This window comes from Strix uralensis, chromosome 5 (genome assembly GCF_047716275.1).
Source record: "Strix uralensis isolate ZFMK-TIS-50842 chromosome 5, bStrUra1, whole genome shotgun sequence".
NCBI classification, from domain to species: domain Eukaryota; kingdom Metazoa; phylum Chordata; class Aves; order Strigiformes; family Strigidae; genus Strix; species Strix uralensis.
Window position 1 is genome coordinate 56,514,478 of NC_133976.1, and position 24,731 is coordinate 56,539,208.

A 24,731-nucleotide genomic window follows, 5' to 3' on the forward strand; every position below is an offset into this window, starting at 1 on the left:
GAAGCCTGGAATCGCCTCACAGCCTCCTTGAAGGATTAAGTCAAAGACCCATTGAGGGGTCCTCCTGTGGACCTCTGGCCCCAGGAAAGGAAGAAGTGGGGGTGACCAGGTGGGACTGGACACTGCGTGTGAGCCTGGGAGGTGGGTGATGATGAGCAAAAGGCACCCTGTGAAACAGGGCAGAGGACACTGGGGATGTGATTTAGCTAAGATTAGATACGGAACAGATTTTAAGCCTCATCATCTTGTCTGGGTACGGCAGGATTGTCCCCTATGGGGTTTTACTCAGTTCTTTATCTACACCTGCTTTTAAATGACTCCTGAAAGAGCAGAAAACAGTGGAGAAACCCCTTTTCTTTGATTTCTCTTCAGCTGGGGACATCCGTTGCCCAGGACTGTAACCATAGGTGTTCGGAAAGGGGGGAGGCATGCATCACTTCAGCCTCATGCTAGGATATGAAAGGATTAAATCTCTTGCCTAAGCAAAGTAGAAGGTCCCCAGGTGTCTTCTCTCAGGCTCAGAGATTGCAGTGGGAGAAGGAGGCAGGATCCAGCTGGGTAAGAGACCTCATCAAGAGGATAAAAGCATTTAGGGTAAAGGACAGTCTGTCTCCCTGAGTAGGGGAAGTAATCAGTGAGGATGTGCAAGGGTCTCTCAAAAAGCCCTAGGCAGGCAGTGCTTATATCAGAGGAGAATTTCCAGGCAGTGGTGAAGGGGAATGAGCTGAAAGCGTTAATTGGTTTTCTCCCCCTTTCTGTTACGATATTCCCTTTCTTGTAACCATCACTGCTTTTTTTTTCTTTTTTTTTTTAAAAAAAAACCCAACTTCAACCTAAATAAGAGGACTGTTAAGGGAAACCCCCTACTTATTACATAGGGCTAGCTGCTGACTTACTGTTTCTCAGGATGAGATAATGCTAGCTGATTATAAATAGGGTGACTACCCTTTTTCATCAATATTAGGAGTAAGCCGACACCATCTTCAGCCAGTGGAATGAATCACACTGTAAGAGTTTGAAGCATTGCTGGTTTTAGAGAAGAGATGTCATCCCTTCTCTGACCCCACACTCCCTGCTGTGGAAAGGCTTGGCCCCAATGGGGGGATCCCTGAGCTGTGGGCAGGTACCCCAGGGAATGTGAAATTTCACCCTGGTGAAATGCTTTCTCTCCACCAACATAAGCAGCATTTCTTCATTAGACCTGGGTTCAGCCAGGGTTATTAGGGGACCACCTTGAGGACTGCAGCCCCCCTGAATGCTGCTTCTCCTCGTGAAAGTGTTTGTGTTGGGATAGCTTGTTTTCTTATTTGTGAGTTTGGGCTATTTTTAAAACTTGCTAAAACCAGTGGAGACTTACTATGTTGGTAGGTTGACATGAATTGTGCTTGCTGAGGCTTCTGTTCTTGCTTCTGTGCTCACTGGTAATGTTCCCTTATTTTCAGAACCCTGATGGAAGGACAGTATTTTGTTTAGGTTTAATTACTCTGAACATGTTTACAGAAAAGTTAAATGGGAGGCCTTCACTCCTAATCACCTCTCAGGACAAATGTGAGTGCCAGCAGGATTCCCAGCTGCAGAAGATAATCTCTTCAATAGGGATGATGAAAGCCCCAATATATAAGCAGAGGTTTGGTTAGTTTGAACCTGAACTTCAGTAGGCAACTGAAGAGTCCCTTGAATCCTGAAATAGAAACAAGTTACTTAGGGTTTTACTGCGTGCCTTGGGCTCTCTGAAGATAGGTCTGTCTAGTCTTTACAAAGTTAAATGCTGATTTTCTTAACCCAGGATGGTTATATCTATTACCTGATAGCTTTTAAGGCATTGTCATCATTTGGGTTAGGTGACGTGAATGAAAATATCCTTCTTTCCCCCACCTCCAAATGTGTTGGTAGTGTTCATAAATAGTTGAATATGTTGTGTTTAAAGTCAAGTTCTGTGTGTTCTCGTGTGCCTTATCTGGACTTGGATTTGAGTGTGACTTTAAAGTAATGCAGGGCACTAAAATGAGACACTAGTGTCTTTTGAAATGCAGAATTAGAGGGTTTGAGCACTGAATGAGACTCGAGATATAAAGTAATTAAAGTGGTTGTGTTTGAAGTAGATTTTTTTCCTCATGTTTTGTTAGCAATAGGAGATACATAAATAAACTGTGGTGGAACTTTACAAATATTTCTAATAAACCAATCTTTCTGATGAATCAGGACCAGAGACCATCACTATACATGACAGAAAAAGCAGAAGTCAGTTTCTGTGACAAGAAGTTAATGAGATTTCATGCAAGGTATATCTTCAGTGGACCCTTAGATTACTACTACTCAATATAAATACAGTGTTCTTACCAGATGAACACAGAAGACCTCTTGGTTTGGTCCAGCCTGATGCCCTCTGCTTTTGCTTCCTGCTGCTGCAAGCCCTTCTCATGTGCCTGAATTTTGGAGTGTGGTAGCGGCAGGGTGACTGGAAGAACTAATGCTGTTCCTTCAGGGACCTTTTTTTTTTTTTCCTTCTGTTGGAACAGCTGAGATTCAGAACAGCTATTGCATGCATCAGGGAGGAAACCAACAGGGAGCGAAATAAGAATCAAAATCTTAGTTGCCTCTAAAATTTGGGACTGTATGTCATGGGGATTTAAGCTTGTTAAGCCTGGAAATTCCCAGTTCCCTGCAGGCAGAAAAAAAAACCCCAGCAAATGAAACCTCTGTAAAAGGCCAGCAGAAGTAAAAGAAAAAAAAAATTCCTTTCTGTAAAACATGTTCAGGCAAGGCAGAGTTGGTTTTATGTAAGGCCATTTAAAAAGATGAGTTCTTCTAATATTTGAATTTCTCCTTTTATTTAGATATGTTTAGCAATTCAGATAATGAAGATCTATTGATGGCCTTTCCTGCCTTCTTGGAGACAGTCTTGCTAGAGAATCGTGTTTGTGTGGCTTTCTATTTTAATTTCCACCTTTATTACTTTGGACATCTGCATGGAAATGCAATCCACTCTTCCTCAAAAGTCCAGCTTCTGTTGTTTCTTGCTTTTTTTACTGGACTCAGATTCTTTTGTCTGCAGCATCACAATCACTTTCACAGCAACTAATTCTGATTCTGCCAGAAGCAGCTTTTTGGCAGGAGGTAAAAGGAGTAAGCAGAAGCAGCTGAGCAGGTCTTAAGGTACAAAGATCTTATTTTCATGAATCAGCTCCTTGTAACGGGAAGATGAGAGGACAGAAGTGTTGCAGTATTAAAAGATGGAGCAGAATTGTCTCCCATATAGGTGATTTAATTTTTCTCTTGCTATGATTCATGCTACCTACCTTCAGCTGCTTTATCATTTTCCTTCCTTTGAGATGCTCCAGACTCTCAATCCAGTTGTTGCTCTGTTGCAGGAATTGGGCTGTAGGACTTAACACTTAGGCTTAAGGAGACACTTCTTGTGTCTGGAGGAGAGCCACTTCCAAGCGACGCACCCAAGACATGATTCGTCCAAAATACTTTCCAGCAAGCACACGGATCCTTTGGCTGTTGTAAGGGGAAAAGTTCAATATCGGTGAATTAATGAGAGGAGAGCCCTCACTGTCTTTGCTGCAGTTCCTTGGGAGACATCTGATACTGCTTCTCCCTTGTGTAGGGTCAGATGTAGCACATTTTATCTGAAGTACGCGTAAAAGAAACAGGAGGAAGGTATGGGAAATCCTGGGGCTAGATAGGAAGAGAGGTAGGAAATGTTAATGAATGCAGCCATGCTGATGTCTTTCTTGGAGAAAGAGAAACAAGCTAGCTGCCCTTGCTTTACACTTGCTTAAAGATGTAGCTGTCCCACCGTGAATATAAGTTTCAGTCCCCAGTTGCATGACCTGTAGGTGCCCAATCTGGCTGTCATCTTTTGTATTACCTATCTTCAAGCTAGTCTCTAATGCCCATTCCCATAGCATCTAAGTGCCTCTAGATGAAAGCTGTAAAAGTGCAGTGATGAGCCTGTGCATGACATGAAATTGTGTAACGGGGGAAAGGATTAGGATAAGGGTAATACTTTGAGGGGACAGGTACCGTGCCTGTGAGAAAACTGCGTGCCTGACTCTGTGGAGACTTCAGCCTCCTGGTGCTGCTAGTTCAGTGCTTCTCATCAGCAATGAAACCTTTTGTAAAGAAGAAGAAATCTCTCAGAGGACCCCACCAGCTGCATTCAGAAATCATCTTTCCTCTAACAAACACTGGGGCTCTTGGAGTCTTTCCAGCGTATTACCTGCAAATTTGTTCTCTATCCCCCAGGCTGCACCCCTTGCTTGTCCTCCCCCCTTCCAGGCAGAGGGAGCTCAGAGGGTGTCTGGAGATGAGAGGTGGTTGAGGTCAGGAATGGTGTCATCCTTCCGTTTCCCCCCCCTCCCAGCTGCTAATGTATGCTTTGTAGAGAGCCACACAAACTGAGTAATTACTGAATTACGGCTAGATCAGAAGTGGTGACCTCAAAGACAGAAGGAGACTCTCCATCTCCATTTGTCAGCCCTCTCGGGGTCAGAAGGACCTTTTTTCTCCAGGATCTGTGGGAGAGGGGAAAGGGATGTGCAAGGTAAGCCTTACATTTAAGACATAATGGGAAAAAACATTTGCTTTTGCCATTGCAGAGTTGACGTGCAGTAAAAGACTCAGCATTGCTTGCATGTGTGCTGTGACAGCAGCACTGGTGGGAGCAATGGCACTAACCCTGAGGGCTACTCAGGGGGCTTTATGTTGCCCAGAACCTCCCATCCATCGTAGAGGAGGGTGCCAGGTCTTGAGACCATTTTCCTGCCTGTTTCTGCTTTATTGTGCCTCTATCCTTGGAAGTACTTTGATTAGGAGGTGGAGGGAGGGTGTCTGGGAGGAAACAGGTAGGATTTGGAAAGTTTCTGTTGTGGTAGTACTGTAGTGGCTCTGTACAGTTACAGCTGAGCTGATTTTCTTGCGCTAAAAGCAGAGACTTCAATCTATCTTATGACTGTGGTGTAGCACATCTGCTCAATTTATAGCACTTACTCTTTGATGATGGAATGTATTTGCTGGAAATTTACATGCAAACCTGGTTAGTTTGTTGCATTGATTTTAAAATTGATCCTTTAAGGGTTTATTTTGGTAAGTAACCATTTTTGGCCTTAAATCCCTGGGGTTTTTTATTATTTTCCAAATCGAAAGGTGATTTGCTTATAAGTTGCTTTAAAAGCATATAGATACTACTGGTGACTTTCCCCTGAACTAGAACTGCTTGCATGGATGTTAGATTCCCGCCCTGATTGTGTGTTTGCAGGATCAGAGCCCTAGTAGCATGATGGGGTTAGTTTCTTCATTAGTCCTAACAATGCTTTATTGATAACAAATTTTTTTGTGTAGGTGATGGTGGTTAAGTAGTTGTCACTGAATGGCCAAGTCAGAAGGTTGAATTTCTTTCTTCTGGAAAGAAAGTGAAATGCTCAGTGTCAAAGAAAAACTCGGTGATGTGAACAAGGTGTACTAATGATAGTGGGTTTTCATCTGGAGTCTGCAGACAGACAAAAATTAGTTTCTGAGAGAATTAAATTCTCCATTAAGCTCAGTGGGGTTGTACGTTAAAGCCTGATACATCACTTCAAAAGCTGCAAATGATACGGCATCTCTGCTCATGTGATATTTAACTAATACAGTTTTGGTAACTTTGTTTTCATTCTGTGCTTTTAATGACCATGTATATTACCAGTGATGCCTACTGTAGTGCAACAGCTGACGATAGTGTGGCATTTGTCTGTATTTATAGCACGATTTTTTTTAAAACTTCATTTCAACCTTTAAAATCAGCCATGTAGTTTTGAGCTGTTAAATATTTTAAAAAGCAACTCCTCTTGTACTTCCCTTGTAACACCTATAAGTCATTAGCAGAGATGGGAAATGCTGCTGTGCAGCAGACTAGAGATCTAGGTATTTAAGTATGCAAATTCACTTATTTTTGGTCCTTTGAGAAATGTTTGACTTGTGAATGTTAGCTGTCCTTGTAGTTTTATAGTGCCTTTCTGAGCATTTTACAAAACTTTTTCTATTTCTGCTGCAACTTCATTTTGGACATGATGTAAAAAATACCTCAATGTACCAAGCTTATATAGATAAGCTGTGTTCTCCCATATTTGTATACACGAAAGGGTTTTACCTTAAGGTAAGTTTAACTTAAGGTAGAGAGCTCTAAGCACTCCTACCTTAAAAATCTACATAAAGGATTGACCTCAATTGGCGTTCCACTTCAAAATCAGAAAACAGATAATGGAAAATCAAATTATAAAAACCTTATCGAGTTCCCCCACCCCATTACAGCTTTTATCACAGTCCTGGATCCCCAGAGGGAATGCTGCTCTAACAAAGCTCTTAGCATGCCATGGCAGTCAACAAGATTAAGGTTGTTTGTGACTAGAGCAACCTCACAGTTTGTCACGGTGAATGTGCTGCCGGAGCCTCTTGTGCAGGCGAAGGAAGCAATGACCTCTGCCTCCCATAAGCGAAGCACCGTGCCTTAAACACTACACGCAAATGGGCAACAAGTGCTGAGGAGAGCAGGGGCATACTGTACTGCGAGAGCATGCAATAAGGCAGTGCCTGTGTGCTCCAGCAGCAATTCCCAGGTAGCTGATGTGGAGCACATCACAGTAATCTCATGTGAAGGAGATAAGGCATAGATCACAGCAGAAGGCTTGCCTCCAAAAGGAGCTGTCGCCTGTTGAGTCCGGAGAGGAGCAGACGAGCAGGTGAGACCTTCCAGGGCGCTTCTGCTGCACGGTTGCCTGGACAGCAGCTGGGGAGCCCCCAGCACCCACAATTTGTTAACTTGAGAGACAAATAGTAGGAGCACATGTTAATTGTTGTCTGTTCCGGTTGTTTTCCCCAGACTATTGCTATCGTTGCAGTCTTATCTAGATGAAATTTCATCCAGTCTCCAAATTATTTTTGACAGATAATGCATGGTACAAGATGTGGTGGTTTGTATTTATTTTTCATAAAGAGCAAGTCACCTGTGGGGGAGCCATCAGAGAAGTTGTCAGCTGGCTGTGTTTACAACACAGTCCTAAGCAGTTTGTTGTTTTTTGGGATGAGCTATATGCAGGGGCCTTCTCTCAGAATAAGACTTGCTGAGGATCTGGGGAACAAAGCTTGGGAAACAGGGCAGTTATTGAAACTGTCATATCTGCTCAGTAAAGTTCCTGGCAAAGCAAATTTTAAATGATGCTCGAGCTTTCTCTGCCCAGTACTTAGAGCTTCTCAGGCTGCCAGCCTCCTGCGTTTTCACGTGAAACGTTCTGAGTGGCAGATGGAGGAAACTGTAGTGTCATATAGAGCTTCCTTTGCTGGCATGTAGGCTTAAATGAAGGAGATGATGATTTGACAGGCGCTGCATCCTTGCTCTCAAGCTGCCCCCTCCACCAGTCTCCTTGCCCCCTCACTCTCAGAAATGGAAACCAAAACCGAGTGAATATTCTTTAAAAAGCTTCATCGTTTCGCCAGTGCAGGAGTACGATTAGACAGACGTAGCTCCCAAATTTAAGGCTGACGGGGGACTCGGGAGGGTTGGGAGTACCGTTTCGAGTAGCCCAAGGGGCGCTGCGGCGGGGAGCAGAGCCCCCGCACCGCCGGTGCCCCGCGCACCGGGCCGCCCACAGCCTCCATGTTGTTTCCCGAGCTCCCCGCCGCTCCGATAAGGCACCTCCGGTTCGGGGCCCGCCCAGCAGTCCCGGCGTGCGGCCTGACCGCCGGCTCGGAAGGTGCTTCCAGGGCTCTGGGCTGGTGAAGGGGCTTCCCGGCCCGGCCGCCGCCGCCGCCTGCCTCCTACCCGGGAGGAGGCCGGGCGGCGAGAAGCGGCCAAACGGCATAAATCCGGTTCTTAAAATAACTTGGGGGGGGGGGGGGGGGGGGGGGTATTGATTTATGAGAAGATTGAAATGGAAACTGCCACGGTCCCTCCTTGGGAGGGGGCCCAGCGCTCCACCCTGCTCTGCCTCCGCGCCGCCCGGCCCCGGGCCGCCGGCGGGATCCGCCGCCTCCCTCACCCGGTGGCGGCCGCGCCGCCTTCGCCGTGAGGGGCCGCCGGGCGGGGGTCTCGGTGCCCGCCGCGGGGAAGGGGCGGGCGGGCGGGTGGGTGGGTGACACGCGCGCCGGTCGTGCCTCGCCCACGTGCGGCGGCGGCGCCCGCTCCCAGCCCACGGGACGGGACGACCCGCCGTCCTCCCCCGGCCGCGCGGCGGGGAGGCGGCACCCACCGCCCCCTCCCCGGGGTGGCGGCGCGCGGCCCCTTTAAGCGGGCGCGTGGTGGGAGGGGAGGTGGCTCCGCCGCTCCCCCCGCCCCGCGCGCTGCCGCGCGCACTCAGACACAGAGATGTACACAGGCGCGCGCACGCGCCGCTCCCCCTCCCTTCTCCGCTCCCTCCGCCCGGCCGGGACCCGCCGCCTCGCGCCGTTCCCGCTGGCGCGCGCTGCTCCCCAGCGCCCGCCGCCATTGGCTGCCGGGGGTCAGCTGACCCCGTGTTATTTCCTGTGTGTGTGCGTGCGTGTGGCGCTGTGTGTGTGTGAGGGGAGAATGGAGCGAGACGCCCCCGGGCCCCCGCGGTCCCCCCGGCCCGGGCCCCGGCCTGCAGCGGCGCCCCGCCGCCCGCGCTGCTGAGCCGCCCCCGCCCCGCCCGCACCTCCCGCGGCGGCGGGGGGCGCCGGGGAAGGCGGCGGGGGGGAGGGTGGGGAGGGAGGGTCGCAGGTAAGGGGCACCCGCGCTCGGGCCGGGGGGTGTCGGGGTGTGGGGGAGGCCTGGGGAGAGGGAGGGCTCCCGGCACTGGGGAGGCCGAGGCCCCCTCGGCAGTGCGGGAGGTTGCATGGAAGGCGATGTGGGGGTCTCATCCGTGAGCAGGATGGAGGGCGAGTGTTGGGTACGAGGAGGACTTGTGAAAGGGCTCTTGGGAAGTTCTCAGTATGTTTAACTCTCCCCCCCCACGTCTTTTTCTTTAAAGAAAAAATGTTTATGTGTGTTTAAGGAGGCCCTCGTGCTCCGTAGTGAGGCGCCCACCTGTTTTCCTGTCCTGAAAGAATGGTCTTTTGCAAGAATTGTGAAGTTTTTATGGAGATGTGGGGGTTCCGGTGCTTCTGTTGAAGGGGTAAATGATTAAAAATGTCGGAGAAGATGGGTGTACCCCGTGCACAAATTACAGTAGATGGACAGGCTGTGTTCTAAATGCTTGAGGTTCGTAGTGCTTTTTACTTTCTTGAGAGTTAATCTAGCGTTCATTTGCAGAGATAATCAGAAAATAGTGTGTTTGGGCTGCTGTGAGGATAAGGTTGTCTTTTGTTAATGCCGCTTGCTTTGCTGGAAGTTGTGTTTAGGACTGCAGTTGGAAGTTATTTTTCCTTACCTTCAAGGAAGGAATAAGAGAAAGTTATGTAACCTAAGCGTTTTAACCTGTGTATCAGAACTGTCTAATGATACTGGGTCTCTGTTACTAAGGTGAAAAATAGGAGCACATTTGTATGTGAATCAACAAGTGATTGTCTCTCTGGGTAGATTTGGCACCATCAGAATCCTTTATTTCTTCTGTATACTGTCTTTTCCATAACATTCCCCACCTCAATAAAAGAGCAGGGAGTTTGATTAAATCGCAGCATTGTTTCCTGTACCATTCCAGTTTTTTTTTTAATCCTCCTTTGAAAACACGAGAAAAAATAATAGAGATACCTATGAGGGGGATTGAGGATCGTTTGCAGAGCTTCCTGTGTTTAGGTTAGCATTTCAAAAGCTATTCATGTCTGTGTCACTTGTTGCCATCTGTCCATTCATCCGTGGGTAATTCTTTGGAGTGTTTGGTTTTTAGCATGCCTCCTGATCAATAGGTGTGCGTGTAGCAGTTGGCTCACCTTTACCCAGTCTTTGTAGAGCAATGAAATGACTGGATGATGGAGATGCAGCAACGTCTAGGTTAGGTTTATAGCATATTGGCTGAACTCAAATCAAGAAGAGATGTTTTTTCACCTATTTTCTAGACTACTTTTTTGTTAGATAACTTTGGTTTCTGAGGTTTATAGATGAGTATTGCATAGTGTAACTAAGTCCATTTGGTTAAATGTTTGTGGTAAATACTACTTCGTATTATTCTCAGTTTTCATTTGGTTGAAAAGTTTTGGGTTTTTTCCCTTAAATCTACATCTTTAAATAGGGCTCTATATTAGTTCACTTTAACTTGACTTGTTTGTTTGAAGCTGTATTTTTTCATCTGTTGCCTCTGCATTAGGTTCAGTTGATGTATAAAAAGGCAGCTGCATTAGCGTACTGCAGAAAGAATTACTATTTAAAAAAAGGAGAGATGTATTTATTAGTTTAGTCATCTATGCCGTAAACTTTGTTAATGTTATGAGGAGAGGCGAATAATATTTCCTCATTTCTCCAAATTGCTGGTACGTAAAATGCATATTTTTGTGTTTTCATGTTGAATTAGCAAGCCTAATGAGTGCCTTCTGAGTGGGAGTATGACGACACCTTCTATATCAAAAATATGACTTGCTACTGTACATTTTTATTTCTTATGGTTTGGGGAATGACCTCAGACAAGCTGATAGCTCTTGGGCTTTGTATTAACAGACTTACCGTCTAGGAGAGGTTTTTGGACCTTCTTGCAAGTTTGGTGTTCTTCAGACTACTTAGCTTTAAATTTGTTAGCATCTTTTCTAGTGGCATACTATATGTTTTGACACAATTTGGGCTTTGATCTCTAAATCGGATTTCAGAGGCTTTGGGATTGATGGCACCTGCATTTTTGCTGAAATACATACTTTAACATATCTTTACAGCCTGGGGCAGGTTAAGTGTAGTTCCCTATATGAAAGTGCTGGGAGCAGCTTGGTGTTGTGTCTTTAACAGGAGGTCAGGAATATTTTTTTTGGTCCTTTTTTTCTTAGTTACTAATGCTTCATAAAGAAGGCTTGAGGTGAATTTTTATTAAAGGACTGAATTTATTCCTATAATGCATAAATAAGATCTGAAGGTTATTCACATGAAACAGAAAACTTGTTTGTCTATTAGTTGTAAAGGAGACCTCTTTTTATTGCCAGAAGTTGTTTCCTTAACCTTCAGCTGAAGAACTGGGGAAATATTAAGCTCTTTACTACATTTTGAAGGATACTGGGATTAAATTTAAAGACTTAAAGTAGTATAAGTAAAAATGTTCTTAATGTGGTTCTGTCAATGATTGATATGTGTCTATATAGTCTGTAGGAAAAAGTAAGAAATGTGTAGGTCTTGGGTTTTTTTCTCCCCATCCCTCTTCCTGTTGTGGAAATGTGTGTAAAAAAGTCCTTTTGGGCTCTTGGTGCAATGTTAAAAAGAAAATAATTGCATACCCCCTTTCTGCCTTCCTTTTTAGGTCATGTTTAACTAAACCACCCATGAAGCACAGCAAAATGGCAATAGTGCCGCTCTTAGAAGGGTCCCTTCATAGGAATTGTATGGCACAATTCCTGTTGCTATTCTACCAACTTGGCAGGTTGCTATCTGGAATAAGGGCGTAATATGTAATAAACTTGAATAATTTCATGCTGCTTGCTTGGCTTCCCTATAATTTGAGATAAGAGTATATTTAAGAGTTTATAGCTGGCTTATGCATATCTTGCATTTTGATACAGGGTATGCCAGATCTCCATTTGGGTGGTGTAGCTTTTTAATTAAAGCATATATTTATTTTTTCATACCCTGTTCAATTATATTTTATACTTATAAAGGGTATTAGACTAATGTTTTTGGAACCTGAGTTCTGACACCTTTCAAAGATTTAGAAACAGTTTTGGCAGTGCTAGCTTCTCAGGCTTCAATGTGTACCTTAACTGGCTGTGTGAGAATTTGTGTTGCTTAATCCTGCGATTGGCCTCCGAGACAGGAAAGATTATGTACAACAGTTTCTGAAGAGCCAACTAACGTGCTGATTTGATGGTAGAGACTGGACTGAGACCAACCAACTCTTCCCATTCAAGTAATTAAACTTTGGTCCGAGAGCAAAAGGTGTTTTTTCTTGACTTTTTGATGAGAGATCTCTCAAAATTTTTTAAATTTCTGGTTTAGTTTTTGGACTTCTAAAATAAAAAATAAAGGTAGTCTTAAGTATTTTTAACAACTTCTAATAGTGTTGATATGATATGTTGAATTTTTTTTTGTAGAAGACTGTTTAGTACTACTGATAGAGGACACACACACACAATGTAAGCAGAGGTTTGTACTTCTCTAAAATCACGTAGGAGAGGCTGTTGTATTCCAGTAGTGGGATCCTCATGTGCGATTCTGTTTCTATCAAACTTTTCTTATTTAAAAAAAAAAAAGTTGGTACTGTTATTCCACTGACCTGGGTCCCCTCCCTTACAGTTCTTGACTGGACTTCAGTCTTGACTGACTGGAAAAGTGGAAGATTCTGTCTTAAAGCCATGTACAGCATTGCTGTATGCAATCTGTGTCACACTAGTGTCTAGCTATACCACTCCTTGATCTCTTCAGTAAGCCTTTCCACTGCTGCTTGCCACTAAGTTATGTATTGGCTTGTTTTGGGACACTTGGAAAAGTATACGGTTTTCTTCGCTATGCACGTTTCATTTTAAGGGAGTGCTATGCACGTTTCATTGGGTGGGGGGCGGAAGCCAGACCCAAAGACTCAAAAGTTGAGGCTGATGTGTAATCAAAAGCGGATTCTGTTTAGCCCTGTTGGAGGATAAGATCAGTTCAGGATGTTCTAGAGTCTGTGATATGCTGCCTATTTGCCTTTGAAGACAAAAAAATGTGAAAATTAAATGTTATCAACTCTTGAACTTGTTTGTGCTGCATTTGTGAACAACAGCACAGTCAAACTTCCAGTTTTGACCTGGACACAACAAAGCATTCACATTGCAGTAAAACTCCTGGGCTTTCCCGCCTCTTGTCTAGTGATTCCTCAAGAACAGAGTTAAGAAGTGGTAGAAGAAAGCACAAGCATCCTCTTGTTGGCTTGACCTGGTGACAGTGAATATGCACATACTCTTCCCAGTGCTCTTTGTGTTTCTTTTTACCATCGTGTTTGTAACTGGTGATAATAGTGGAGGAATGGAAAAAGCATTACCAGGTTCTTTGTCTGAAAGCGAGCCCTGGCTTGAGTCCCTTTGAGATTTGATCTGTTCTCCATTTGAGAAGCCCATTATTTCTTGCCTGTGTTGTGGTGCAACAAATACAAAAAAGCTAGGAAAATTACTTTTTTTCCCCCCCTCTCTTTGTTGTAAGCACGCAGCATGTCTGTGTTCATACCAATAACTGCATATGGAATCATTGTGTATTCTGTGCTGGAATACGATGATTTATTTTGAAGTATTTTACTAGTATGAACTCAAGTCATCTAATTGCTAGTAAATTGCAAGTCATAAACAGAACCCTCCGATGAGTTCTGATAAGAGCTCAGTACTTAGCTAGAAATTGTATGGGGAGCTACTATGCTAGAAGCTTTAACACAGTTTATTGGAAGTATTGTTCATATCACTTTTCCTGTAAAAAATATGTGCTGCAAACTCTGTCTTGATAATAGCTTTTAACTGGAGACTTGGTATTAGCAGAGCTGACTATAGATGGCTTGTGTCCATCTACAACATTGCTAATAACTATGAAAAACATACCTAAAACTTATTAGCTGAAAGAAAAATACATGCTTTCACACCTGCCAGAACTTAAAGGAATAAACCATTGTACACCATGATGAAATGTTGATAATCAGCTTCCAATTCAGTATCTGCAATTTGCTGTTACCTTTGGTCAGATGCCTGGATGCACTTGACTTTCCATGAGATTTGATTTGTCCAACAGTCTTTCCTATGAGTAGTAGTTTTGGAATAGTGGGAACACTGTACGTGATATTTTCTTTTTTTCTAAATTAACGTAAATGGTTATCTTATAAATGTAGTGAGTGCTGCATGATCAGCATTATATTGTCTGCTGGAAAGACAATACAGCGGAGAGGAAGCAGTCCAGGAGGTTCCTGGAGTGTGTGGAAGATAACTTCCTGACACAGCTGGTGAGTGAGCCAACTAGGGAAGGCGCCCTGCTGGGCCTGTTGTTTGCGAACAGAGAGGGACTTGTGAGTGATGTGATGGTTGGAGGCCCTCTTGGGCAGAGCGATCATGAAATGATAGAGGTTTTGATTCTTGGAGAAGTAAGGAGGTGGGTCAGCAGAACTGCCACCTTGGACTTCTGCACAGTAGACTGTGGCCTGTTCAGGAGACTGGTTGACGGGATCCCAGGGCTCAGTACAGGGGGCCAGTTCTGTTTAATATCTTTATCAGTGATCTGGACAAGGGGATCGAGTGCACCCTCAGTAAGTTTACAGGTGACACTAAGGCAGGAGTGTTGATCTGCTTGAGGGTAGGAAGGCTCTACAGAGGGGTCTGGACCAGCTGGATTGATGTGCTGAGGCCAGCTGCATGAGGTTCAACAAGGCTGAGTGCCGGGTCCTGCACTTGGGTCACAACAACCCCCAGCAGCACTACAGGCTTGGGGAAAAGTGGCGGGAGAGTTGCCAGTCAGAGAGGGAGCTGGGGGTGTTGGTCGGCAGCCTGCTGAATATGAGCCAGCAGTGTGCCCAGGTGGCCAAGATGGCCAATAGCATCCTGGCTTGTATCAGAAATAGTGTGGCCAGCAGGACTAGGGAGGTGATTGTCCCCCTGTACTCGGCACTGGTGAGGCCACACCTCAACTACTGTGTTCAGTTTTGGGCCCCTCGCTACAAAAAGGACATTAAATTACTCGAGCATGTCCAAAGAAGGGCAGTGAAGCTGGTGAAGGGTCCAGAGCATGTGTCTTATGAGGAGCGGCTGAGGGAACTGGGGGGAGAAAAGGAGGCTCAGGGGAGACCTTATCGCTCTGTACAACTACCTGAAAGGAGGTTGTAGTGAGGTGGGTGTCAGTTTCTTCTCCCAAGTAACAAGTGATAGGATGAAATGGCCTCAAGTTGCACCAGGGGAGATTTAGTTGAGATATTAGGAAAAATTTCTTCACCAGAAGGGTTGTCAAGCATTGGAACAAGCTGCCCAGGGAAGCTGTTGAGTCACCATCCCTGGAAGTATTTTAGAAGATGTGGCGCTTAGGGACATGTTTTAGTGGTGGACTTGGCAGTGTTAGGTTAGCAGTTGGACTCGATGATCTTAAAGATCCTTTCCAATCTAAATGATTCTATGTTATAATTTCTTCCTTTTGTTTCTCATCTTGCATTCAAGGGAAAAAAAAGAGTGAAGTCAACAGTGTTCTGTCATATGGTGTACATTTTGGTTTGCCACTGTAAGTTTTCCTTATCTCTCATCATGCATGTGGAAGTGGGGAGGTTTCACTTCTCCCCTCTTTCCAACATATTTGCATGAAAAGTTGAGCTCATCAGATTTTCTGATGTTCTTGATCCTGACTATACCTTGTGCTACATAAAAATGGTCTTTTAGATAGGTCTTGAAAAGTATGATAGACACTTAGCAGGCAGTGAATTAAATGAGTTGGGCAAAATTGTTACAGAAGGTGGTAGCAGATTGTCTTTGTATTGCAGGGCATCGCTGAGTGAGTGGCAGATTCTCTTCTGTACTGCTGGAGAGCGGAAGTAGGAGCATAATTGAGAATTGCTCCAAAGTGACACTATTTATTTTGCATGAAAAAAATCCAACTGTGCTATCCTTATCCCCCTTCCCTCCAAATCATTGCACTGTAATGAAGAAACATCCTTCCTTTGCCTTTCTTAGTCTCCCATTTACTGTGAGAGCACATAAAGAGAACTTTACTGATGCAGAATTGTTTGGTTGCCAGCTGTGGTCAAGGATTGGCTTTGGTGATGACCCAGGGAGGTCCACTGCAGTGTGGTAGTCTGCATCTCTGCACTTCTGACTTCAGTCAGCATCCTGTTTACGGCAGTTTGGGAAGCGGGGTGGTGATTCTTGCCTTCTGGTCTTTTTCCCTTTTGCACCGGGGTACTTTTCCACATTTGGCATCTTCTCATATTCCAGTTATCAGAGACAAAACTGTTTTCTTTCTTGAGAATTGCTCAGTTGAGTACATGGGTTTTTTGAATGATGGTAGTGTCCTGCGATTAGGATATAGAAATTTGACTTGTCACGTGCTCGTTTTGTTTCCTTGTCTTATTGCCTTGCAGAAATGTAGTTTGCTGTATGTTTGAAAGATGGAATTTGTGGAAAACCAAAGGGGTGTGTATATATAAAAGAGTTGTGGAAAGAAGAGGTTAACTATATGTATACTCTACAGCCAAATCAAAAGCATGTTGAAGGTGGTGGAGAAAGATTACTTGGTTGAATCTGGATCAAGCTCACTGGGGAAAAAAGCACATTTCTTAGCTCAATGAGAAACAGGGTCAGGAAGCTCCTAAATGTGGACAGGAGGAGGAATTAGGAAATAAACTTCCTTGCTTATCCACAGAACTGTAATGTTTATAAAGACTTTGTTAGGCTGTGTTTACTCATGAAATCTGTCCTGATTAGCTCCATGTGTACATTGCCCTTCTGAAATAAGCCAATGAGTAAGATCCATTTGCCCACTTGGTTAACAAGTCATAAAGAATTAAATCAGGAGCAATTCTCAAGGTAAAAGTCAATGACATGTCTTTGTTGTCATCTTCCTAGCTGAAACAAGGTAGCAAACTTTGAGTTTTTCATTGAATGTTTGGATGTTTTAGAGCAAGGGAAGAAAGGGCATCTCACCTTTATATTCTTGTAATAGAACTCTAGGAATACATTAGCATTATGGCATGATTATATGTAATCCACTCTGTACAGTTTATGTTAATTGTCCCTTTTTATTTGGCTTTCTGTTGAGGGGAGGCAGGATGGAGAAAGAAACTGGAGTCTTCTGGTTTTGTGTTTTCTCCCTGGTGTACAGGATGAATGACTGCAGGAGCTCAAGTTTAACAGAATGATGGGGCTGATTCTCAGAGTAGTAGACCATCTAAAGCTCCCTCTGTCTTACTTTGAAATCTTAACTCTAGCATTTCCAAAAATCATGCTCAGAGTGCAGCATCTTTGTTATCCTCCACTAATCTCTGTTTATAGAGGTGTTCTTTCTTCTCCAGTGCTGAATTCCCTCCTCTTTGCTTTCAACTGCTGACTTTCTTCAGGATATATGCTCTAGAATACGAGATGGAATACATGCAGTGGAAGCTTTGTCCGTCAACTTTCCAAGTGTGTCCCATCAACAGCCTCAAACGCTGCCTGACACTGTGACTGTGGCGATACTGAAATCTCTTGGGGAAGGAGAAAGCTTTGTGAGTTGTGAGAAGATCTGCAGTGGCAGCTTGTTCATTTCTGGGAACTGCTTATGCTCATTGGAGTGAATTTTGTGGCTGTGGTGTAGCCTGACTACTGTGCCTTTGTCTGGGGCAGCAGAACTCAGAAGCATGAAGTTGAGTGTCTGCAATTTAAAGTGACAGGGTACAGTATCTTGTTTGTTGGTTACGGTGGCCTGAGTTTATACCATATAATTTCAGACGTTTAACTGAGGTGTATTAGAAGTTTAATCACCTTATGCACGTAAAGTTGACATAGAAAGAGACCTTCTGGAAGGCTTTTATTGACTTCATGACGGAGCTGGTGAGAGTCAACCAGTTTAAGTGCTATAGGCCAAGGCTTAGTGATACAAGAATTTAAAAAAATATGAACTTCAGGAGTTCTTAACTGTTTGCTCCAACACTGCAGTATGCTGCCTCCTCTCTGTCATCTGTCTGCTGGTTATGCCAGTGTAACTACAGTGGAGATGCATAATGAGAGGGTTCAAAAAACTGGTCTAATCTGAAAAATCCAAAGAAAACCTGCAGTGCTGGTGTGAGATTGAGAATCTTGGGGATGGGAGGGTAGGAAGGGTGAGAAACTCCTTAAACTGCTGCCACTGAAGTAATCATTTTGTTGAATCACTTAAATATATGAAGTTATTTTGTATTAATCTGAACTGTTTCTTCTGTCTCCCTGTAACTGTGGCTGTAGTCTTAGTCTCTCCCTGTTAGTGTCTCTTAGGAGACAACACTTAAATTGTAGGAATGGGTCTGCTTTAACTTTTGGCTTCAACATGAGGCAGATGCTGTGGAATCCAGAGGGCAGAGGAATGAGCAGAGTGATGTTTAGAGGATATAGGTTGTAGGAGACAAGGCGAGATGTCAGGGAAAGAAAAGTTATTGGTTTTTTAGTGTGAAAATCTTAAAAATGCTTGGATTTTGGGTTTTTTTGGAGGGAAATTCAACCACTTCTTTTTTATGTTAGAGAAAAACCTAACATTTTATCAGTAAACATCATATGGCCTTGACATACTTTTTTTCTCAAGTCTTCCATGGCAGGAGTATTTGCAGACCTTCCACACCCAAATTGCTCTTAAATCTGTGTCACTTTAGGGGGATGAAGTGCTAAATTGATAGGAAGAATGATAACCTTTGTTAGTGAAACTCGAAAGTGGTATAGTGCATATCTAAATTTCTTGTGTTATCTTAAAGGAACAAAAATTATCTGTTAAGAGGTTTGGAGGACATAAATTTGAGTACAGCTTTTCTGCAATTGGACGGTAATTCTTTAATTTGTTGATTTAAGTAGATTGAGGTTATATTTCTACCTGATTTTAATATTATTGCATATAGTGTAACTAGGTGGTATTATACTCTACAATGGTTTTATCCTAATCAATGGATTTAGTTGTTGTATACAGTGCATAACCTGTATTGTAATAATACTTGCACATAACTGATAGAGATTTTGTGGTAATTTACTTAATTTGCCTTGAGGAGTTCCCAGGAGTCTTAGTTACAGGCTCATTGCACCAGGCATTGTAAAATGGAATAAAAAGACTTAATTGTATGGACTACATTGAACAGAAAAGACAGACATGTATTACAGGTAATACTAAATATGACCTAAGTATTTATCTTAACAGCTTGTCATAATTTGAAGAGATAATGCATTTAAGACTTTAAAGGCAGGGGCTACTATGTAGGGTGAACAAATTACAAAAGTTAATTAAAAACAATTTGTTAGAAATACTTTTTTTTTTTTTTACTGCTGTATAGTTCTGAGTATTTTTGTTAGTGGATTAATTTCTGCAATGAAAGTGGGAGCTTGGACAGATAGAACTGGCAACCCTGGTCACACTTTTCTGCTTTTCTCTTGCAATTAATAATTGACTTCTCCTTTTCACTGTCTTCAATTTTGTAACTGGAAGGTGAAGGTTTGGTGAGAGTTGTGATGCATTTGCTGAACCTCCTGTCTCGCATGTCTGAGGAGGTGATCAGGAGCTGTCCTTGAAATGGTTGCTCAGATTTTGCTGCATTGCCAAAGCAGACACGATGTTTGACTGTTTGGAGACATCGGAGATATAGACACAGGTGAATTTACAATACGAGGCATGTAATGAGTTGCCAGACTTTTCGGAGTACTAGTGAACTGGGTTAGGATGTGCAGTCAGCTGATACGCAGCTTGAAGAAAAGAAACGAGTTGCTGAGGGTTCAGTATTATTTTCGTTTTGATGGTTGGAAGAGTTGTTTCACTGTTGTGTAAAGATGAAGAGCCTTTTAAATATGAACTTCTGATTTCAAGTGCACTTCAGTAGCCATGCCACTTAAGCAGTTCCTGCTGTGTCCGTTTTGCTGGTACAGATGTTTGTGTAACGATACAGTGAATGGATCTGTCAGTTCAGAAATGGCTTTTCTCCCTCACAGAATTGTTTCTCGACCATATCCGTTCCCTGATCTGGGTTGCTGCGTGAATGGCTGTGTTAGCACCGTGGAGGAGGCTGGACCTCTTAAACAAGCACATAGGGGACTGACCGTATATGTGAAACCAAAGTTCTTGTTTGAATCTTTGACATACAATAGAATCTGACCGATTTGCATAAGTTTTTACTAAAATATCTGTTAAAAATTTTGATGAAATGGGTTGGTGGATTTTTAAAAGCTATTTAAGTACATCTGTGCTGTCGATTGAGACCCAATGACATAATAATATGATCAGATATATAAAATCAGATAAAATTCTGCTGAACTTTGATCATTATATTTCTAGAAATACATGTTTTCATAGCACCACAACTTTAATGCCAGCTTACAACAAAATTTTGTTCTTTCCTCATGTTTAAGAATACGAATTTAACAGTACACTCAAACTGCAGAGCTAAACTGAAGATGGTATTTTAGTTCTGTTCACGCAGAAGCCTTGAAGACACAAAAAATCTGGTTGGGTATTTTTACTTTGGTGTTATCCAAATGTTTTTTGAAAACAATTTCAGAGAGAATATTTTGGGAGTGGGGGAAGAAATCAGCAGTCAAATAATAGCCACATGCAAAATTCTGATTATTTTTTGTTGTTTGTTTATATGATGCCTTTTATTATAGCAGTTGAATACTCCGAATATATCTGTTCATGTCTCCCCTGTGAGATAAGAATACGTAATGACTCAGGCTTAGTAAAATTTTCTGTGGTCACTTAGGGAAATACTTGAAATAAGGAGTGTAGATTTTATCTAGCACAATAATCCCCCGAGCATTCCCCTCGACTGACAAAGCTCACTGTGTTCCTTCTGCCAGGCTCATCTGTTCTTCACCCATTCTGTGAGAACCATTTCCTTAATTGTTTGGATTTAAGCTCATACATACTGACTTTCTAAAAAGCTGTTTTTAGATTTTGGTAAAGAAGGCATAGTGTCTCTGTGAGATGATGGAAACTAATTACAATCCACTTGGCCAAGCTTTAACTCATTTGAGGAATCTTTTGATGAAGTTTTTCATTGGGCAGGACAAAACTAATTTTTGTCAAGACCAGCGTTAGCACTGATTTGCAAGACATGTTGCTAATACGTATTATTATTATTAGGCACTTAAGTGTGCGTGACAACTACATGTGGGTGTTTTTAAGATGTGATTTTTTTTTTAGAATGTAAAATTCAGTTTTCAGTAACACAATATTCTGGTTTTAACTTCAAATTTTATATACTTTTCAAAATACTTTATCTACTTCAGTTTATCTGCTTCAGGTTGTGGGACTCTCAGTGAAAAATGTGTACTGTTGAAACTTTGGGTGCTGTAGTAAGGCTTCTTTGATAGAATAAATTATTACAGCTTGGTGAGAGCCAGATATGACTGCAGTTTTCTCTAGAAGCACAGTGGTAAATAAGACAATATCAGTTTCCCATGTCTTAGATCATTCTGTTAATTTGTAGCATGCAAAAGTAATGTTTAGTAGAGCAGGATCTGAAATGGCTTTATAGACAGGTATGAAGAAAATCTCTTTGCAGTTCAGAGTAACCACAACTTTTTGAAAGAAGTGAGCAGTGAATATTACTGCTTGGACAAACTGGTGAGCTTTTGAAGTGCTGGCTGTGGTTTACTTCCATATCACACCTAAGGTTGAAAAATAAATCTGGTTTTCCTTTTCTTTTAGAAAAGCATCAAATGTAGAAGAAATGTTAGATCTGTTACTTTGTTAAATGCAGCCTTAGGTTTGATCCTTAAGTTCATGTACTTGTGGCGTAGCTGATTTGCCTTCTCTTAAAAGCAGGTGATGTTTCTCCAAACCTAAACCAAAATCAGTCTATTCCCAGCCAGTGCTCAGGTGTTCAAGTAATAACTGTGTACCTGCAGAAATGAGGGTTAGCAACTTGGCCTTGACAATGGAAAGGATACGAAATACATAGAAATAATTTTTCCTATACTTAAGGCTTAATTCAGACCCTGGGGATTGTTTACTTACAAATTATGTCACAGAGTTGCTCACACTCAAGTTCTGGCTTGGTGGGGTTTTATTTGGTTGTGGGTGTGCTCTGCTACTTAAAGATACAGTGAGTAAGGATAAAAAGAGTAATTTCTGAATTTTGTATGGGTTGTGACTAGAAATGGCTATGGAGATGTATGTGTATCTGTTACTTGCAGAGCATTTAGCAAATAAGTCTATTTTAATCAGAAGCCTGGACACTATAAAAACCCCACTTGTTCATGTATATTTTTTGACTATGGAAAATGCTATCTTACTGTTTGTCACCTGCCTGTAACTACATTTTCTTTCCTGATAAGCACGCTAGGAAATGAGAGGTCTTTGACAGATCACCGAAAATATATTGCATTTGACTGCTGCCTGAGACTTCTCTGCACAGATGGGTCACAGTAGTCAACCCAAATCTAAAGAAAATTTAACGAAGCAGAAAGACCTCACTTACATCCTACAGAATTAAGTGATGCTGGTTCTTTATAGGCTTATCATTAAGAATGAAGCGTATCCCAACAGTGTTTTGGTTTTTAGCTCACATGTTTTGTTCTGTCTGTAGTGATGCACTACTATGCTGGCATCAGCATTATGTGGGAAGATCTGGGCAGCTGTCCTGTGTTTGTCCAATCTTTGATAATTGGGACAAAAAAGTTTTAAAGATTTATATGGCTTTAAAAAACCTAGCACAGTATGTTGCAGAAGAACATTTCACACAGTAATCTTGGTGTGGGAGTACTGATGAACCTTGTTAATCAGCACTGGTTGGGGGCAGTCTCATATCCATGCAGGAACTGTTGGTGAAAGATGCTTACATGCTGTTGACTACCATTTGGTAATCTTGCTCACAGTACGATCACAATGCAGTAGCTCCATATTTTGAGGAACTATGTTAACAAAGTTCTACAAGGCTGTTTGGGACGATTAAACAAGAAACAAAATCTGCATTGTTGATGTGCTTAAAAACACGTTTACATGAAGGAGGTATGTTGAAAGACTGTCTGAAATAATTTCAGGTGTTTCACAAGTCTGAGATATGGATAAGAGGACCTACTGCTTCTCTCTAGTCATGACTTACATGCAGTGATTTCATAAGTGAGGCTGTTTGTTTATCAGCCACACAAGCTTGTAATATGCTTCCTTTGTTCCTACCAGGTTGAAGACAGATTTTGATTACTGGGCTATTGGGGAAGAAACAAATGTTTTGGAGCAGAGTGAAACTGCTTAGGCTAGTGAATGTAGTCTCTAGATGGATATGCTTAGATGGCTCTACAGCTACAGACTATAAATACTTGAGCAGAATCATGAAGCTTCATTGAGAGCGCTGGATGCACGTGTAGTGAGAGTGTAGGTGTGACACTGGAGTAGTGAAAGCTGTGCCAGAATCTTACCTTCTCTTTGAATAAATGGGGAAGGCTTTGGATGTTTTTGTTGTGTATGTTGGAAAATACTCTAAACGTGTAATTTGTGACTTTTAACGGAGCGCTGTTTTGGAAGTGGGACTTTGCCCCTCCTACTGGGGGCGGGATTATGGATGTGTACCACCATTGTGGAGTTTTATATGATTGTGTTGTAGTCTCTAGTTGGCAGCTGGCGTATCGTTCTCTTGAGTTCCTGCATGTGGAGGAGTATGTACCAGCTGAAAACGTTTTCTTTAAAGGCTTCCAGTAAAAATTTAATCAAATATATTTATTTTTTTCCTGTGGATCTAAGTAGAATTTGAAGACCTCATCTGTCTGAATGTATTTTATTAACAAGGCTTGCCTGTGGAATTATTCTCGGTGGTTTTGCTGAGAATATAGCACTTAGATCTAAGCACTTTACAGCGCTGTTATTATTAAGAAAGATTATTACAATAGTAATAGTCCTGTATTTATAGTGCATTAATGACAGGAAATGTGGTATATGTCTTAAGTTATCAATGATGTAATGGATTGAAGCACCTCCTATCTTTTCTTACTCCTGTTATTAATGAAATACCTTTTTTCTTTTTTTTGTCTGCTATTCTACTGGTTGTGTTACTCAGGCTGCTCGTGAGATATTCAAAGCAAGTGTTGTTCTGTAGGAGATGTGAAAACAGAAGGCATTTGCTTAGAACACCAGTAATTTAAGTCCTCCTGATGAAAACTTCTTATTTATTTGTCAGGGTAAAATCTAAGATTAAAAAAAAAAAGAATAAATTGAAGGAGAAAAACATGTTCTTCCTGTTCTGAGTTAGTATATATATCTTCTGGACTAAATAAATATTACATGATTGCGTGATGTTATAGAGGACAGGAATTTGTGCCTCAGGTTGACCTTTACTGTATCTCTGTTCCTAAAGGTATTTTATAGAATCTTGAGCTGTTTCTGTTCCATTATGTAATTAAAATGATTGTTTTTTAATAGTGAGGAAGTCTTAAGAATGTTGCCTAGCATTGTTAATGTATATTAGCAGTTTTCAAGCCTTTGTTAGTAGTATTATAGAAGAATGAATATCATCAGTGATGCAAGTTTTTGTATGATGTAATGCAAAAGAGGCTTCCTGAGACCTTGTTCAGACTATGCAAAGTAAGCTTTATTAAACTCATATTTAAAAATTAGTCTGAGATTCTGTGAGAGACTGAGCCTGTGATGAGGATGGAAATGTTGCTTTCATGAGAAGAGGAGGCAAAGCATGTGACTGTCAGGGTGTGCACACAGTCTCCATAGCACATGAATGTTGCTGATTGCAGAGCCCCAAACTGCTTATCTAGAGAAGCTGTTTTCTAACATCTGCCGGTTACAGTAGATGTTCTCTTACCTTTAGTTTGATGGCTTCCTTCTATTTCTATGTATGTTTTCGTTCCTGCTTTTAATTATTTTGTCCCATTTTTCACCTTAACTGCAAGACATACAAAAAGGGAGAAAGAAGCTTGTATTAGGTATCCCAATTTTGAGGGCATGAGCTTCAAACTGATAACATCAAAGGGGATAATTCAGAGAAAGGATGGTTTTATCCATAAGAAGCCCGAACTGGACAGATTGGTGT

General features: G+C 42.3%; 1 protein-coding gene across 8 annotated transcripts in view; it reads left to right on the plus strand.

Moving 5' to 3' along the window:
- The window catches only part of TCF20 (transcription factor 20), a 132,611-nt gene that overhangs the window by 59,000 nt on the left and 48,880 nt on the right, over positions 1 to 24,731 (plus strand). The window contains exon 1 of one of the 8 annotated variants that reach the window (XM_074870999.1): positions 8,689 to 8,719. The exons of 6 other annotated variants lie outside the window; for them this stretch is intronic. The gene's annotated coding sequence lies outside the window, so the exon portion shown is untranslated. Of the gene's footprint in view, positions 1 to 8,688; positions 8,720 to 9,004; positions 9,114 to 24,731 lie in introns of those variants that run through there. One more of the 8 variants, XM_074871003.1, reaches the window with a different exon arrangement.